Source organism: Ranitomeya imitator, chromosome 4 (assembly GCF_032444005.1).
Source record: "Ranitomeya imitator isolate aRanImi1 chromosome 4, aRanImi1.pri, whole genome shotgun sequence".
NCBI lineage: Eukaryota > Metazoa > Chordata > Amphibia > Anura > Dendrobatidae > Ranitomeya > Ranitomeya imitator.
Window position 1 is genome coordinate 134451034 of NC_091285.1, and position 17580 is coordinate 134468613.

At 41.9% G+C, this 17580-nt stretch overlaps 1 long non-coding RNA gene across 1 annotated transcript in view; it reads right to left on the minus strand.

Moving 5' to 3' along the window:
* The window catches only part of LOC138673972 (uncharacterized), a 237326-nt gene that overhangs the window by 188743 nt on the left and 31003 nt on the right, over positions 1 to 17580 (minus strand). The window lies entirely within an intron of this gene.

Sequence of the window (17580 nt, forward strand, 5' to 3'; positions counted from 1 at the left end):
TACAGTATGGAGCATCATGTGTGGCCATTATACAGTATTGAGCATCATGTGCGGTCATTATACAGTATGGAGCATCATGTGCAGTCACTATACAGTATGGAGCATCATGTGTGGCCATTATACAGTATTGAGCATCATGTGGGGTCATTATACAGTATTGAGCATCATGTGGGGCCATTATACAGTATTGAGCATCATGTGGGGTCATTATACAGTATTGAGCATCATGTGGGGCCATTATACAGTATTGAGCATCATGTGGGGTCATTATACAGTATGGAGCATCATGTGGGGCACTTATACAGTATTGAGCATCACGTGGGGCCATTATACAGTATTGAGCATCATGTGGGGCCATTATACAGTATGGAGCATCATGTGTGGCCATTATACAGTATGGAGCATCATGTGTGGCCATTATACAGTATTGAGCATCATGTGGGGTCATTATACAGTATTGAGCATCATGTGGGGCCATTATACAGTATTGAGCATCATGTGGGGTCATTATACAGTATTGAGCATCATGTGGGGCCATTATACAGTATTGAGCATTACGTGGGGTCATTATACAGTATTGAGCATCATGTGGGGCCATTATACAGTATGGAGCATCATGTGTGGCCATTATACAGTATGGAGCATCATGTGTGGCCATTATACAGTATTGAGCATCATGTGTGGCCATTATACAGTATTGAGCATCATGTGGTCATGTGGGGTCGTTATACAGTATGGAGCACTGTGTGGCCATTATACAGTATCGAGCACTGTGTGGCCATATTTTTTTTTTATAATTATTCTTTATGAACAGTGTGATCAGCAGTGCTAAATAGGTGTGGTTGAGACATGGATATGGGTGTGACTAGTGAATGGGTGTGGTCAGAGGTGTGTCCTAAAATTTGCTGCGGCGCGCAACGCGCGCTGCAAACTTTGTCCCTCTTTCCCAACTTCAAAAGTTGGGAGGTATGGTAATATGTGGTCTGGAAATGGTGCAGTGGTATTTGTCCCTTGTATGTGCTATTATTCGATCACTGTGGTTGTAATTTGTGGTCTGGTCATGGTGCGGTGGTATTTGTTCCTTGTATGTGATATTATTGGTCAAGATATACCTAAATTGTATTGCAGATTTTAACAAATATTTCCTAGGTTACAGTAGAGTAGGGCCCGGCCCTTTTTCTGGAATAATCTGGTTCGGGTATATCATGACCCCCGTCACGTGACCCCCGTCACGTGACTGACCCCCGTCACATGACCCCCGTCACATGACCCCCGTCACATGACCCCCGTCACATGACCGGGGGGGCCCACAGTGTGTGAACAGCCCGGGGCCCTGGCTACCCTTAATCCACCCCTGACAAGACTTAATACTTGGTGGCAAAACCCTTGTTAGCAAGCACAGCAGTCAGACTTTTTTGTAGTTGATGATGAGGTTTGTGCACATGTCAGGAGGAATTTTGATCCACTCCTCTTTGCAGATCATCTCTAAATCATTAAGATTTTGAGGTTGTGGCTTGGCAACGCAGAGCTTCAACTCCATTAGTTTTCTATGGGATTGACTATGCCTCTCCATGACCTTAATGTGCTTCTTTTTGAGCTACTCCTTTGTTGCCTTGGCTGTATGTTTTGGGTCATTGTCTTGCTGGAAGACCCAGACACAACCCATTTTTAATGTCCTGGCAGAGGGAAGGAGGTTCTCACTCAGGATTTTACGGTATATAGATCCATCCATTCTCCCATTGATGCGGTGAAGTACTCATATGCGCTTAGCAGAGAAACACCCCCCCAAACATGTTTCCACCTCCATGCTTGACAGTATGGATGGTGTTCTTTGGGTCATAGGCAGCATTTCTCTTCCTCCAAATAAGGCGAGTTAATGCCAAAAGACCTCAATTTTTGTCTGATCTGTCCACAGCACCTTCTCCCAATCACTGGCAGAATCATCCAGGTGTTCATTGGCAAACTTCAGATGGGCCTGCACATGTGCCTTCTTGAGCAGGGGGACCTTCTGTGCATGCAGGATTTTAGAGCTTTATGGCGTAATGTGTTACCAATGGTTTTCTTGGTGACTGTGGTCCCAGTTTCCTTGAGATCATTAACAAGTTCCCCCGGGTAGTTTTAGGGTGATCTCTCACCTTTCTCATGATCAAGGATACCCCACGAGGTGAGATTTTGCATGGTGCCCCAGATAGATGTCGATTAACAGTAATTTTGTATTTCTTCCATTTTCTTACTATTGCACCAACAGTTGTCTCCTTCTCATCCAGTGTCTCACTTATGGTTTTGGAGCCCATTCCAGCTTTGTGCAGGTCTATGATCTTGTCCCTGACATCCTTAGAAAGCTCTTTGGTCTTGCCCATGTTGTAGAGGTTAGAGCCTGACTGATTAATTGAGTCTTTATAAAAGTGGCTGTGTAATGTTGTCTGTAATGCAGGTAATGAGTTGATTAGGAGTGTCTAACTGGTCTGTAGTAGCCAGAACTCTTAATGGTTGGTAGAGGATCAAATACTTATTTCTCACTACAAAATGCAAATAAATTTATATAATTTATGCAATATGATTTTCTGGATTTTATTTTTGATATTCTGTCTCTCAATGTTAAAATTAACCTACCCTTAAATGTATAGACTATTCAAGTGTTTGTCAGTGGGCAAACTTACAAATCAGCAAGGGATCAAATACTTATTTCCTCCACTGTATATAAGTTCAAATAACACTCCTTTTGTCACATTAAAAGTAAAGAAATAAAAATAATAATAAAAAATACACACATCTAGTATTTCTATGTCCATAAAAGTCTAATCTATCAAAAGATAAAATTAATGAATCCAATTGGTAAACAGCATAATTAGAAAAAAATCTAAATGTCAGAATTACTTGTTTTCGGCATATGCAACACAACAAAAAATGCAATAAGAGTCGAACAAAAGTCAAATCCACCCTAAAATGGTTTCAACAAAAATGTTGGCTAAGGGTGCAAAATATAAATGGTCATACTGTTCTATCGATTGAAAATTAAAAACTTTACGGATCTTGGAAAATGGCGACACAATCAAAATGTTTCTTTTTTATAAATTTTTACATTTATTTATTTTTTTACCAGTTAAATAAAAAAAACTATGCATGTTTGGTATCTCCATTAATGTACTGACCTGAAGAATCATCTTGTCAGAAAATACTAAAATTGTTTAGTTAACATTGAAGTGAAAAAAAAAATTATGGAATTGTGCTTTCTTCACAATTTCATCAGTTTTGGAATTTTTTTACGCACTTTCCAGCACATCACATCGCTATAGCTCCAAAGTGTCTCAGGAGTCATTTTCAACATGACTGTGAGCAGCCTGCGTGGCCCAAATATGATACTATGGCCTGTAAAGTCTCTGGACTTGTCTCCCACCGAGCACATATTGGACATCATTGGTCATTAATTACAAAGGAAGCTGTCAGCAGCAGATCTTGATGATTTGCATAGATAATTCCTTAAATATCCATTATGGGAATAAATGGATCCATAATGGGAATAAACATACTAGAAATAGGAGGAAACCAATGTGGCTAAATAGAGCTGTAAGGGGCGCAATAAGTGACAAAAAGAAAGCATTTAGAGAATTAAAGGAAGTAGGTAGTGAGGGGCATTAAATAAATACAAAAAATTAAATAAATTCTGTAAAAAGCAAATCAAGGCAGCAAAGATTGAGACAGAGAGACTCATTGCCAGAGAGAGTAAAAATAATCCTAAAATATTCTTTAACTACATAAATAGTAAGAAACTAAAAAATGATAGTGTTGGCCCCCTTAAAAATAGTCTGGGTGAAATGGTGGATGAGGATGAGGAAAAAGCCAATATGCTAAATGACTTTTTTTCATCAGTATTTACACAAGAAAATCCCATGGCAGACAAAATGACTAGTGATAAAAATTCCCAATTAAATGTCACCTGCTTAACCCAGCAGGAAGTGCGGCGGCGTCTAAAAATCACTAAAATTGACAAATCTCTGGGTCCGGATGGGATACACCCTCGAGTACTGCAGGAATTAAGTACAGTCATTGATAGACCATTATTTTTAATCTTTAGAGACTCCAAAATAACAGGGTCTGTACCACAGGATTGGCGTATAGCAAATGTGGTGCCAATATTCAAAAAGGGGACAAAAACTGAACTCGGAAACTATAGGCCAGTAAGCTTAACCTCTACTGTGGGTAAAATCCTGGAGGGCATTCTAAGGGACGCTATACTGGAGTATCTGAAGAGGAATAACCTCATGACCCAGTATCAGCACGGGTTTACCAGGGACCGTTCATGTCAGACTAATTTGATCAGTTTCTATGAAGAGGTAAGTTCCGGACTGGACCAAGGAAACCCAGTGGATGTAGTGTATATGGACTTTTCAAAAGCTTTTGATACAGTGCCACACAAAAGGTTGATACATAAAATGAGAATAATGGGGGTAGGGGAAAATATGTGCAAGTGGGTTGAGAGCTGGCTCAGGGATAGGAAACAAAGGGTGTTTATTAATGGAGCACACTCGGACTGGGTTGCGGTTAGCAGTGGGGTACCACAGGGGTCAGTATTGGGCCCTCTTCTTTTTAACATATTTATTAATGACCTTGTAGGGGGCATTCAGAGTAGAATTTCAATATTTGCAGATGACACTAAACTCTGCAGGGTAATCAATACAGAGGAGGACAATTTTATATTACAGGATGATTTATGTAAACTAGAAGCTTGGGCTGATAAATGGCAAATGAGCCTTAATGGGGATAAATGTAAGGTCATGCACTTGGGTAGAAGTAATAAGATGTATAATTATGTGCTTAATTCTAAAACTCTGGGCAAAATCGTCAATGAAAAAGACCTGGGTGTATGGGTGGATGACAAACTCATATTCAGTGGCCAGTGTCAGGCAGCTGCTACAAAGGCAAATAAAATAATGGGATGCATTAAAAGAGGCATAGATGCCCATGAGGAGAACATAATTTTACCTCTATACAAGTCACTAGTTCGACCACACTTAGAATACTTTGCACAGTTCTGGTCTCCGGTGTATAAGAAAGACATAGCTGAACTGGAGCGGGTGCAGAGAAGAGCAACCAAGGTTATTAGAGGACTGGGGGGTCTGCAATACCAAGATAGGTTATTACACTTGGGGCTATTTAGTTTGGAAAAACGAAGACTAAGGGGTGATCTTATTTTAATGTATAAATATATGAGGGGACAGTACAAAGACCTTTCTGATGATCTTTTTAATGATAGACCTGAAACAGGGACAAGGGGGCATCCTCTGCGTTTGGAGGAAAAAAGGTTTAAGCATAATAACAGACGCGGATTCTTTACTGTAAGAGCAGTGAGACTATGGAACTCTCTGCCGTATGATGTTGTAATGAGTGATTCATTACTTAAATTTAAGAGGGGACTGGATACCTTTCTGGAAAAGTATAATGTTACAGGGTATATACACTAGATTCCTTGATAGGGCGTTGATCCAGGGAACTAGTCTGATTGCCGTATGTGGAGTCGGGAAGGAATTTTTTTCCCCAATGTGGAGCTTACTCTTTGCCACATGGGTTTTTTTGCCTTCCTCTGGATCAACATGTTAGGGCATGTTAGGTTAGGCTATGGGTTGAACTAGATGGACTTATAGTCTTCCTTCAACCTTAATAACTATGTAACTACTAGATTGTGGCCCGATTCTAACGCATCGGGTATTCTAGAATATGCATGTCCCCGTAGTATATGGACAATGATGATTCCAGAATTCGCGGCAGACTGTGCCCGTCGCTGATTGGTCGAGGCAACCTTTATGACATCATCATCGCCATGGCAACCATTATGACATCATCGTCGCTGTGCCCATTGCTGATTGGTCGAGGCCTGGCGGCCTCGACCAATCAGAGATGCGGGATTTCTACGTCGATGCTGTGCCGGTCTCTGATTGGTCGAGGCCTGGCGGCCTCGACCAATCAGAGACGCGGGATTTCCAGAACAGAAAGACAGACAGACGGAAAAACCCTTAGACAATTATATATATATAGATGTAACTATGTAACCCCTTCATGACCTTGGGATTTTTTGTTTTTCCGTGTTCGTTTTTCATTCCCCTCCTTCCCAGAGCCATAACTTTTTTATTGTTCTGTCAATTTGGCCATGTGAGGGCTTATTTTTTGCGGGACGAGTTGTACTTTTGAACGACATCATTGGTTTTAGCATGTCGTGTACTAGAAAACGGGAAAAAAATTCCAAGTGCGGTGAAATTGCAAAAAAGTGCAATCCCACACTTGTTTTTTGTTTGGCTTTTTTGCTAGGTTCACTAAATGCTAAAACTGACCTGACATTATGATTCTCCAAGTCAGTACGAGTTCATAGACACCTAACATGTCTAGTTTATTTTTTATCCAAGTGGTGAAAAAAAATTCCAAACTTTGCTAAAAAAAGAAAAAAAAAATTGCTCCATTTTCCGATACTCATAGCGTCTCCATTTTTTGTGATCTGGGGTCGGTTGAGGGCTTATTTTTTGCGAGCCGAGATGACGTTTTTAATGATAGCATTTTGGTGCAGATATGTTCTTTTGATCGCCCGTTATTGCATTTTAATGCAATGTCGTGGCGACCTAAAAAACGTAATTCTGGCGTTTCGAATTTTTTTCTTGCTACGCCGTTTAGCGATCAGGTTAATGCTTTTTTTAAATTGGTAGATTGGGCGATTCTGAGCCCGGCGATACCAAATATGTGTAGATTTGATTTTTTTTTTATTGATTTATTTTGATTGGGGCGAAAGGGGTGTGATTTAAACTTTTATATTTTTTTTTATTTTTTTTCACATTTTTTTAAACTTTTTTTTTTTACTTTTGCCATGCTTCAATAGCCTCCATGGGAGGCTAGAAGCAGGCACAACTCGATCGCCTCTGCTACATAGCAGCGATCTACTGATCGCTGCTATGTAGCAGAAATGGAGGTGTGCTGTGAGCGCCGACCACAGGGTGGCGCTCACAGCCACCGATGATCAGTAACCATAGAGGTCTCTAGGACCTCTATGGTTACCATCCTGACGCATCGCCGACCCCCGATCATGTGACGGGGGTCGGCGATGACGTCATTTCCGGCCGCCCGGCCGGAAGCGGTAGTTGAATGCCGCTGTCTGCATTTGACAGCGGCATTTAACTAGTTAATAGGTGCGGGCAGATCGCGATTCTGCCCGCGCCTATTATGGGCACATGTCAGCTGTTCAAAACAGCTGACATGTCCTGGCTTTGATGCAGGCTCACCGCGGAGCCCTGCATCAAAGCGGGGCTTCTGACCTCGGACGTACTATCCCGTCCGAGGTCAGAAAGGGGTTAATAACCTTACTGATAGCAGCCAAGAGGTGTAAGTGCACTCATTTCTGGGTGTGTTACTCATAATAAATAAATGAATGTTTTGAAAATGTTATTCCCATTTTTTCATCATCTGCATATCATTAAAGGGAATCTGTCAACAGGTTTTTGTTACCTTATCTTAAAGCAGCATAATGTAGGCAAAGAGACTCAGAATCCAACAATGTATCACTTAAGGTACCTTCACACTGAACGATATCGCTAGCGATCCGTGACATTGCAGCGTCCTGGATAGCGATATCGTTCAGTTTGACACGCAGCAGCGATCAGGATCCTGCTGTGATGTCGTTGGTCGGAGCTAGAGGGCCAGCACTTTCTTTGGTCGCTGGATCTCCCGCAGACATCGCTGAATCGGCGTGTGTGACACCGATTCAGCGATGTCTTCACTGGTAACCAGGGTAAACATCGGGTTACTAAGCGCAGGGCCGCGCTTAGTAACCCGATGTTTACCCTGGTTACCAGCGTTAAAGTAAAAAAAAAAAAAACACTTCATACTTACCTTCCGCTGTCTGTCCCTCGGCGCTCTGCTTCTCTGCCCTGTGTAAGCACAGCGGCCGGAAAGCAGAGCGGTGACGTCACCGCTGTGCTTACACAGGGCAGAGAAGCAGAGCGCCGAGGGACAGACAGCGGAAGGTAAGTATGAAGTGTTTTTTTTTTTTTACCTTAACGCTGGTAACCAGGGTAAACATCGGGTTACTAAGCGCGGCCCTGCGCTTAGTAACCCAATGTTTACCCTGGTTACCGGCATCGTTGGTCACTGGAGAGAGGTCTGTGTGACAGCTCTCCAGCGACCAAACAGCGACGCTGCAGCGATCCGGATCGTTGTCTGGATCGCTGCAGCGTCGCTCAGTGTGAAGGTACCTTTAGTTTACTAAGTGCAGCCGTTCTGACACAATCAGAGCTTTTAGATTTAGAATGAAGCAGAGTTGAGAAAGCTAACCCTGCCCAAACCACACCTGATCCTGCCCACATCAGGCTCTCTGTGTACAATGTCCATACAATGTCCTGGCGGGCGTCTGACTGGTACTACCAGCAGCTTCCATATTGAGTCACCCATCACTTAGGTGTCCCAATATGGAGGTCGATGAACTTCCGCCGCTTGGAATTCTGGGATCCGGACACATCTGGACGGAACAGGATGTGAAGACATAACAACTTAAGTATATATTAAGATTATGTAGTGGATGCTTTCCTGAAACGGAAAGTACTTGCAAGCAGCATAATACAAAGAATAGCAGGTTTACCCAGAATCCTTTGCAGTAGGCGGAGCTATGCAAATCATCTCTTTCCACCCCAGTCTAATCCACAGCGCTTGGAACCGCCAAGCGTGCAATGCTGCAGATTAGTTTCTAAATTTACACAGCCAACCAATTCCTACCTGTAGACTGGGGTGGAAAGAGATGATTTGCATAGCTCCGCCTACTGCAAAGGATTCTGGGTAAACCTGCTATTCTTTGTATTATGCTGCTTGCAAGTACTTTCCGTTTCAGGAAAGCATCCACTATGTATTTCCTTTAAGTAGAGGGCTTTTCGGTCTCTTTCGTCCCGCTACATTTAGCCCAACTTGGGTCTCTCCCTAAGGTGGCTAGCATGTGTGTATTAAGATTATGGTAATCCTAATTGATCTAAACGGGAAAGGTTTATTCTGAATTCATGTCAGATATCGAGAAAACATGCATATGTGTCTTTTTATAGTGTATGTAAACTTCTGTAAAATAATAATAATCTTTATATAGAGCCAACATATTCCGCAGAGCTGTACAATTTAATATATAGTTATTTAATGATTATCTTACATCATAATACTCGATTTAAAATAGTGCCTGTTGCATCTTTTTCAGCCCAATATTTTACGTAAACTTTACATTTTTTTCCATGTTTAATCTTGTTTTCTATATATTATATTACCACTTGTATATGTGTATAAGGGCTCCTTCTCACTTGCGAGAAACACGTGCAAGTCTCGCATGTTAAAACCAAGCTGTGGCGCCGGCACTTGGGAGCGGAGCGTACAGCTCCATGTATTGCTATGCGGCCGCACGCTCCGCTCTGGAGTGCCGGCGCCACAGCTTGGTTTTAACATGCGAGACTTGCACGTGTTTCTCGCAAGTGAGAAGGAGCCCTTATACACATATACTCAAGGGACCATAATAGGTCAGGTTGGATACTGATTATGGATTGAAGAAAACTAATTCAATCATTTGTGCAACATCAAACACATCCCACACCACAGCCCCCAAGGGGAATAAAGATAGAGTAAAATCCAATAATAATACTTTTTTTATTTAATTTTAGGCTTGGTGTGTTGGGATGGTTTATTATTACATACCTGAGATAAAATCCGTAATTATAACTCATAACGAGAATACTAAGATGAATGTAGTACAGACTCTTTCCACTAGATGGCAATATAAAACCACATGTCTGCAGCTTCCAGTAGAGCACACATTGAGTACATCTGTTTCCTGTTTACCCCTCCAGCTAGGAATATCAACACACCTAGAACCCAGGAACAGCCATTTCTCCCCAGCTCTAAACTAACAATCTCTGGGAAAGCTTTTTGTTTTTGAAAGAAAATTAGTGTTGTTTATAATAGAACACAGACTGCAGAGGGCCCCTGTGCAAGAAATCTTCCTGGGCCCCCCCATACCGCAACAGAGTTATGAAAAAATAGAGGTTGTAATATTTATTATCTGTTTAGAACACAACTATCAACTCTAAATAATAAATTTAAGTTCAATATTTAACAACTGAATATAACACAAAGCAGTCATGCAATTGATGTTATATCTGGCAAATCTGGATGTGCTTATTGTGGCCTATGACTTATCAAGCAGCACAGACTGTTATTACTTTATAAACTGGAGGAAATAATACTGTAGTGAGGAGGATTTGATTTTTTTCAAAACGTAAATGGGTTGTCCAGGACTGTTTTATTATTTAACTATGAAACTATGAACTGATAGGCAGGTAGTTGCTAACTACCCACCTGTTCTGTGCTGGCCAAGAGTGGCCAAGGACTGCTCCTGCCACAGATCCTGCTGCTTCATGTCCAGAGAGCAGCTTTTCATGTTCTGGGCTGCTCTGTTTATGGGGCATGACTGCCGACCTCATGCTGTTCAATAGCCGGCTCCCTGTAGTTATGCAATGGGGAGATGGCTGTCAGTCAGCATAAAGCTGGCAGTCACAGCCCTTCAACAGACTAGAAGAGAAGCTGCTGTTCTGTTGATGTGATGTCAGAGGAAGCAGCAGTAGTGGTCTGTGACTACCCTGAGCTGGCACAGGTCTGCACTGGGCAGGACAGGCAGTTAGTTAGAGCTTAGGCCTATAGTAAAAAAATATAATGGTTTTAGACAACCCATTTAATAATAATTAGTAAACAACTGTACCCTTTATTGCTAAATAAAAAACCATTTTACTAAATTTACTAAATCAAATCAAGATAACTGGGCTTTAGTCAGCCATTCAAATGTTTGAATTTAGAAATGTTCACTGAAAAAAGTATTTCAAACAGTAAAACTGTGTGGAGGTGTGAACAATTTACTTAATACTCATTCTCCTGGCCTTCTTTTCAGCAAATTCATCAATAATTGTATTTAAGTTAATCTTCCTAGCACGGTCATTTTCAATTGACAGCATGGCTAGTCCACTTAGCCTTTCTTGTCCCATTGTACACCTCAGGTAGTTTTTTATTAGCTTTAGTTTTGAGAAGGAGCGTTCAGCGCTAGCCACTGTTACTGGCAAGGATAAGAACAAAATATATGCTGTACACACTTCTGGAGAACTTGGAACTAGCACACTGTTGTCAACAATCAATAGCTTGGCAATTTCTTCCACAGTGGTCATGTGTGCAATTTGTGATTTGAAGCAAGCTCTGAATGAAATGAGCTGTGTAGGAAGAGTTGGTGAAAAGTCTTTTTTGAAATGGTTCACAAGGTTCTCTCCATCCTTATGAAGTTCTTCATCAGACGCAGATTGCAGTGAGCTGGGAAGGATTGCTTTAAATTTATTCACAGTTGAATGAAGACTGTGAAATCTTTGCTTTAATTGCATGATAATTGTGTCCAAGCAGGAGTTAAAGATGTTGACCTGGAAGTACTTCTCCGCATCGCAGAGCCGTTCATCTTCGCACAATTCATCATACTGTCTTTTTACACGTTTATTTCTTTTTCTTTGAAATGCAACGTCTATTCCCCACTTCTCTGACAATTGTATGGCACTGTTTTTTGCTCCCTGGTAGTTTTCTCTGAACTCTTGAAGAACTTCAACAGCATTTTTAAGTAAAAGTGTTGCTTTTTCAAGATTTGCATCTTTAGCTTGCAGACACTTCGAAACTGGTCCAACAACATCTAGAATCGTAGCCTGCATGACGACTGTGATCACAAACTCAAAGGTGCTGTTTTTCTTTAAGCCAGCGGCATCATTGCTGTCACTGGAATTTTTGTCAGACTTCAGGATAATTTTTGTCAGTGCCTTCAGGATATCAGTGTAGCGATACCTCAGTGCCCTGATCGAATCATTCCTGGAAGACAATCTCTTCAGAGTAATGTTATCAGTTTTAGACTCTGATGATATCTCTGATAATAAAGCCCATTGTTTGATGCTGTTGGCAAAAAACTGGTACAATTTTTCAATGATATCATAAAATTTTCCTAGTTCCGGGATGAATCTTACGGAATCATTTACAGCAAGGTTTAAGTTGTGAGCTGCACAATGTATATACTATGCACTAGGTTCGCTTTTTGAAATTCTTGCTTGAACCCCAGTATATATGCCACTCATATTTGCGGCCCCATCATACCCTTGTCCACGACATCTACTTATGTCAAGACCCTTATTTTCAATACTTAGAACAATTTCTTTCTCAAGGTTTGCAGCTGTTTGATCTGTTATGGCATGAAATCCCAGGAAAACTCCATTTACCTTTACTTCACTAACAGTATTCTGTTCATTAGTTTCAATGGTTACATAACGAAAAATCTAAGTTGGTCAGTTTTAGAGATGTCTTGTGTTGTATCTATGATCACTGAAAAAAATGTAGCGTTCTTGATCTCATTAACAATTTCTTGCTCTATCTTCTTTGACAATAAAGAAATGATTTCATCCTGTATTCTGTGGCTCAGATAACGGACAGAACCCCTTGGCATTTCCATTAATTGCTGCAGAGTAGAGTCATACTTTGCTAGCAACTGAATCATGGACAAAAAAACTCCACTGTTTGCTTGGTCTATTACTTCTGTGTGACCTCTAAAAGGAAGATTACACATTGCCAGTGTTAAGGTGACATTAATCACTCTGTCAAGAACTTGCCTCCAGAAGTTTTTTTGTTTTCTAATTTCCCTCTCATTTTCTTCATCTAGAGTACTATGACTGCGCCAATGCTGCATCAACATGCACGCATTAATGTGCTGGATGGAGGTTTCATGATAATGCACTGCCTGTGATAGGTGAGACCAATTTCTCACACCATTCACCCATGCTGAATTATAAGCACCATAGCTTCGATCAGCAAAAAGCCAGCAGGGTTCACAGTAGGCACAGTCTAGGATTGGCGAATAACACAACCATGAACGTGGGATCAATACTCCAGCTTGTGTTTTCTTGGTGTAAAATACCTGCGAAAAACAACGTCCTCCCTGTTTTTCATCTCGTGGAAATGTTATAAATGGCCTACAAGACCCCTGAGAAATTATGAATCTCTTTGTTTGACTGTCCTTAACCCCTTAAGCCCCGAGGGTGGTTTGCACGTTAATGACAGGGCCAATTTTTACAATTCTGACCACTGTCCCTTTATGAGGTTATAACTCTGGAACGCTTCAACGGATCTTGGCGATTCTGACATTGTTTTCTCGTGACATATTGTACTTCATGATAGTGGTAAAATTTCTTTGATAATACCTGGGTTTATTTGTGAAAAATTTGAGCAATTTTCCAACTTTGGATTTTTATGCCCTTAAATCACAGAGATATGTCAAAATACTTAATAAGTAACATTTCCCACATGTCTACTTTACATCAGCACAATTTTGGAACCAAAATTTTTTTCTGTTAGGGAGTTATAAGGGTTAAAAGTTGACCAGCAATTTCTCATTTTTACAACACCATTTTTTTTTAGGGACCACATCTCATTTGAAGTCATTTTGAGGGGTCTATATGATAGAAAATACCCAAGTGTGACATCATTCTAAAAACTGCACCCCTCAAGGTCCTCAAAACCACATTCAAGAAGTTTATTAACCCTTCACGTGTTTTACAGGAATTTTTGGAATGTCTAAATAAAAATGAACATTTAACTTTTTTTCACACAAAATTTATTTCAGCTCCAATTTGTTTTATTTTACCAAGGGTAACAGGAGAAAATGGACCCTGAAAGTTGTTGTACAATTTGTCCTGAGTACGCTGATACCCCATATGTGGGGGTAAACCACTGTTTGGGCGCATTGCAGAGCTCGGAAGCGCCATTTGACTTTTCAATGCAAAATTGACTGGAATTGAGATGGGACGCCATGTTGCGTTTGGAGAGCCCCTGATGTGCCTAACCATTGAAACCCCCCACAAGTGACACCATTTTGGAAAGTAGACCCCTTAAGGAACTTATCTAGATGTGTGGTGAGCACTTTGACCCACCAAGTGCTTCATAGAAGTTTATAATGCAGAGCCGTAAAAATAAAAAATCATATTTTTTCACAAAAATGATATTTTTGCCCCCAATTTTTTATTTTCCCAAGGGTAAGAGAAGAAATTAGACCAGAAAAGTTGTGCGATTTGTCCTGAGTACGCTGATACCCCACATGTGGATGTAAACCATTGTTTGGACGCATGGCAGAGCTCGGAAGGGAAGGAGCGCCATTTGACTTTTCAATGCAAAATTGACTGGAATTAATATGGGACGCCATGTTGCGTTTGGAGAGCCCCTGATTTGCCTAAACATTAAAACCCCCACAAGTGACACCATTTTGGAAAGTAGACCCCCTAAGGAACTTATCTAGATGTGTTTTGAGAGCTTTGAACCCCCAAGTGTTTCACTACAGTTTATAACGCAGAGCCGTGAAAATAAAAATCATTTTTTTTTTCCACAAAAATGATTTTTTAGCCCCCAGTTTTGTATTTTCTCAAGGGTAACAGGATAAATTGGACCCCAAAAGTTGTTGTCCAATTTGTCCTGAGTACGCTGATACCCCATATGTGGGGGAAAACCACTGTTTGGGCGCATGGCAGAGCTCGGAAGGGAAGGAGTGCCATTTGGAATACAGACTTAGATGGATTGGTCTGCAGGCGTCACGTTGCATTTGCAGAGCCCCTGATGTACCCAAAGAGTATAAACCCCCCACAAGTGACACCATTTTGGAAACTAGACCTCCCAAGGAACTTATCTAGATGTGTTGTGAGAACTTTGAACCCCTAAGTGTTTCACTGCAGTTTACAACGCAGAGCAGTAAAAATAAAAAAATCTTATTTTTCCCACAAAAATGATTTTTAGCCCCCCAAATTTTTATTTTCCCAAGGATAACACGAGAACTTGGACCCCAAAAGTTGTTGTCCAATTTGTCCCGAGTACGCTGATACCCCATATGTTGGGGTAAACCCCTGTTTGGGCGCACCAGAGAGCTTGGAAGGGAAGGAGCACTGTTTTACTTTTTTAACGCAGAATTGGCTGGAATTGAGATCGGACGCCATGTCGCGTTTGGAGAGCCCCTGATGTGCCTGAACAGTGGAAACTCCCCAATTCTACCTGAAACCCTAATCCAACAACACCCCTAACCCTAATCCCAACGGTAACCCTAACCACACCCCTAACCCTGACACACCCCTAATTCTAATCCCAACCCTTATCCCAACCGTAAATGTAATCCAAACCCTAACCCTAACTTTAGCCCCAACCCTAACCCTAACTTTAGCCCCAACCCTAACCCTAACTTTAGCCCCAACCCTAACCCTAACTTTAGCTCCAAGCCTAGCCCCAACCCTAACCCTAGCCCTAACCCTAGCCCCAACCCTAACCCTAACCCTAGCCCTAACCCTAGCCCTAACCCTAGCCCTAACCCTAGCCTTAGCCCTAACCCCAAACCTAACCCTAGCCCTAACCCTAATGGGAAAATGGAAATAAATACTTTTTTTTAATTTTTTTATTTTTCCCTAACTAAGGGGGTGATGAAGGGGGGTTTGATTTACTTTTATAGTGGGTATTTTTAGCGGATTTTTATGATTGGCAACTGTTACCCACTAAAACATGCTTTTTTATAGCAAAAAAGTTTTTGCGTCTCCACATTTTGAGACCTATAATTTTTCCATATTTTGGTCCACAGAGTCATCTTAGGTCTTGTTTTTTGCGGGACGAGTTGACGTTTTTATTGGTAACATTTTCGGACACGTGACAGTTTTTGATCACTTTTTATTCCGATTTTTGTGAGGCAGAATGACCAAAAACCAGCTATTCATGAATTTCTTTTGGGGGAGGCGTTTATACCGTTCCGTGTTTGGTAAAATTGATAAAGCAGTTTTATTCGTCGGGTCAGTACGATTACAGCGATATCTCATTTATATCTTTTTTTATGTTTTGGCGCTTTTATACGATAAAAGCTATTTTATAGAAAAAATAATAATTTTGGCATCGCTTTATTCTGAGGACTATAACTTTTTTATTTTTTTGCTTATGACGCTGTGTGGCAGCTCGTTTTTTGCGGGACAAGATGACGTTATCAGCGGTACCATGGTTATTTATATCCATCTTTTTGATCGTGTGTTATTCCGCTTTTTGTTTGGCGGTATGATAATAAAGCGTTGTTTTTGGCTCGTTTTTTTTCTTTTCTGACGGTGTTCACTGAAGGGGTTAGCTAGTGGGACAGTTTTATAGGTTGGGTCGTTACGGACGCGGCGATACTAAATATGTGTACTTTTATTGTTTCTTTTTTTTTAGATAAAGAAATGTATTTATGGGAATAATATATATATATATATATATATATATATATATATATATATATATATATATTTTTTTTTTTTTTTAGGAATTTTTTATTTTTTTTATTTTTAAAGGGGAAATTTTTTTTTTAACTTTTTTACTTTGTCCCAGGGGGGGACATCACAGATCGCCGATCTGACAGTTTGCATAGCACTCTGTCAGATCGAGGATCTCACTCACATCGCTGCAGGCTTAGCCTGGCTTACCAGCGCCTGCAGTCGACCCGGAAGTACTCCCTGCAGGACCCGGATGCAGCCCCGTGGCCATTTTGGATCCGGGGACTGCAGGGAGAAGACGCTCGGTACAAGGTGAGTACATCACCTTGTACTTATCGTCTCAGGGAAGCACGCAGGGAGCCCCCTCCCTGCGCGATGCTTCCCTGTACCGCCGGCACACCGCGATCATGTTTGATCGCGGTGTGCCGGGGGTTAATGTGCCGGGAGTGGTCGTGAGCGATAGTCAGCTGACACCCGGCCGCGATCGGCCGCGCTCCCCTCGTGAGTGCGGACGATCGCTATGACGTACTATCCCGTCGGTGGGAATTAAGGCCCACCCCACCTCGACGGGATAGTACGTCATATGGGATTAAGGGGTTAACCCCTCTCTGACCTTAGACATACGATCCCGTCGAGGTGTCCTGGGCCTATCTGACCCTCGACGGGATAGTACGTCATAGCGATTGGCCACGCTCACGGGGGGAGCGCGGCCGATCGCGGCCGGGTGTCAACTGCCTATCGCAGCTGACATCCGGCACAATGTGCCAGGAGCGGTGACGGACCGCCCCCGGCACATTAACCCCCGGCACACCGCGATCAAACATGATCGCGGTGTGTTGGCGGTATAGGTAAGCGTCGCACAGGGAGGGGGCTCCCTGCGGGCTTCTCTGAGACCCCCGCAGCTACGCGATGTGATCGCGTTGCTGCGAGGATCTCCTTACCTCCCTCCCTGTAGCAGGCCCGGATCCAAGATGGCCGCGGCATCCGGGTCCTGCAGGGAGGGAGGTGGCTTACCAAGTGCCTGCTCAGAGCAGGCACTTGGTAAGCCTGCAGTGCTCTAAGTCAGATCACTGATCTGACAGAGTGCTGTGCAAACTGTCAGATCAGTGATCTGTGATGTCTTACCCCCTGGGACAAAGTGAAAAAGTGAAAAAAAAAATTCCAAATGTGTAAATGTGTAAATGTTCCTGTGAAACACCTGAAGGGTTAATAAACTTCTTGAATGTGGTTTTGAGCACCTTGAGGGGTGCAG